The sequence below is a fragment of the Microtus pennsylvanicus genome, chromosome 1 (genome assembly GCF_037038515.1).
Source record: "Microtus pennsylvanicus isolate mMicPen1 chromosome 1, mMicPen1.hap1, whole genome shotgun sequence".
Taxonomy (NCBI): domain Eukaryota; kingdom Metazoa; phylum Chordata; class Mammalia; order Rodentia; family Cricetidae; genus Microtus; species Microtus pennsylvanicus.
Window position 1 is genome coordinate 27586135 of NC_134579.1, and position 2293 is coordinate 27588427.

General features: G+C 37.9%; 1 pseudogene; it reads left to right on the plus strand.

The window, feature by feature from the left end:
- The first annotated feature begins 1497 nt into the window (after positions 1–1497).
- On the plus strand, positions 1498–1975 carry LOC142838688 (small ribosomal subunit protein eS17-like; annotated as a pseudogene).
- The last annotated feature ends 318 nt before the right edge of the window (positions 1976–2293 follow it).

Sequence of the window (2293 nt, forward strand, 5' to 3'; positions counted from 1 at the left end):
GAAGCGCAATTAAGTCAGTGGGCTGCTGTATTTATGACTAGCAACAGGTAAAGATTTTCTGTTTGTTTATTTGGGGGTGGGTTGTTGTATATTTTGCACATTTCATTCTGAGGACCACATGGAAAACATAGGGTCTTAGTAATGAGTCTTCAGTTCCTTCCCTCGGCCTTCAGAGGACAACCACAATCAGGCCACCTTTCAGCCTGGAGCCACAGGCTTATGAACTAAAGCTTTGGTTTTTTTTGGGGGGGTTGTTTGTTTGTTTGTTTGTTTTGTTTTGTTTTTGAAGCATTTGCAGAGCTTTGAAAAACCACTCCACAGCCCCTGCAAGGGAGGGCTTCCCTAGAGCCTTCATAGGAAGCACATTTGGATGACTGCTTTATGTTCCTGGCCACATAAAATACTTTAAGTGAAATGCTAGCATGCTGTCCTCTTCAGAGACATCTGCTTTAAGGCAAATGGCAGACATAAAATATAAAATGCATTTGTTTTTAAGTTATAAGCTATTGGTTATAGGTACATTAATATACTATCAAATAGAGAATAACGTGAAACTCACTAGCACTGTGTGAGTTTATGTTTTTAAAATAAAAGCAAATTAGCAGAATCCTTTCTCCCAAAAAAATGTCAAAAAGAAATATATGCACATATACATCTTTAATTCTAGAAAGACTGGAAACATAGATAATACAATTGAAATGGTAATTTCCTCTGGTTGGTAAAACTTATGGTTGGGTATTTGTTTAAATTTTCTGTAGTTTATAAAAGTAATGTGATGAAACATTAGAGTCACAACCAGAAAAAACAAACATTATGAAAAATTTATATCCTTCTGAGGTATTTTTCTGCCTTAAATTTAATAAAATTCATACAAATGGAATTAGTAAGCACTTTACTCTTCAAGCTGAAAATATTTCTTAACCACTTCTTTTTTATGGATTTCAGGAAAATTCTATAAATGGATAAATTTTAATAAAACACTGTATTTTGACAATATCCAATCCTCTAGGTGTTATGCTACTGTACGTAATAGAAATTTATTTCCTCATTTCTTGGAGGACTGAATTAATAATTAAAAATACAGACAAAGATCCTTCTGAGGGTTGAAGAGAAACATGGGTGTCTTGCCTAGAAGGGAGCAAAGAACTTCCCTTAGCTTGAATACCAGGTTCCTCTTTCATCTTCACACTCCCCCCCCACACACTTTTTTTGTTTTGTTTCTTTGTTTAAATTCTTCCCTTTCAAGAAGAAAATATCTGGGCTTGAGCATCCACAAAGACCCTTTGTCTAATAGACTCACATTCACAGATGTTCATATTATGATTATAGGGGAATACATTTAAACACACAATAATTTTATGATTTTTCATGCCAAAACTCAGACATTCTCAGGATGGTGTCGTGTTTATTGTACTATATGAGTTCTAACTATTAAGTATTTTGCCAAGAGGACTGAACTAGTGCTTCCTGTGTCTTCTTTTACCAGGGCCTGTCAACATGGGTTGTGTTCACACCAAAACTGTGAAGAAGGCATCATCGAGAAGTACCACAGCTACCTGGGTAATGACTGCCACACCACGTGTGCGTGCGAGATCACCGCTGTCCCCAGCCAGAAAGTGTGCAACAAGATAGTGGCTCCATCATACATCTGTTGAAGAGGATTCTAAGAGCTGCGATTCCAGGTGAGCACCACCATGGTCAACTCCCTAGAAACATTTAAAACGTTTTCATTTTAACATCAGTTCAGTTATCTACTTGTGTTTTTGTAACTCCTGGAAGGTTGTCTTGAAGGAGGAAGAGAGAGAGAGGAGAGATAATTATGTTCCTGAGGTCTCTGCCCCAGATCACAAGGTCACTGAGGTAGATCCTGGAACCAAAAAAATGTTGAAGTTCCTGGACTTTGACACTCTCCAACCTGTGAGTCAGTCAGCCTTCAGTGCAGATGAATTTCAAAACACCATGTGGAGTCGTTTGAATATTTTCTGTCATATTGTCAATAAACATTAAAAACAAAAACCTAAAAGAGGACTGGACTGATGTTAAGATGAAAATGGTTTTTAAATGTTTCTAGGGAGATGGGCATGGAGGTGCATATCTGAAATCTTAGCTCTCAGGAGGCAGACCCAGGCAGATCTTCCACGAGTTCAAGGCCAGCCTGATGTTCACTGTGAGTTCCAACCAGTCCCTGCTACACAGTGAGACCCAGTTTCATAAACGATAAAACAAGTTTCTTTGAGAAAAGTCACAAAGGTTCCTTATGCCTGAAAGCACAACCATAGTTCTGCTCCCTGAT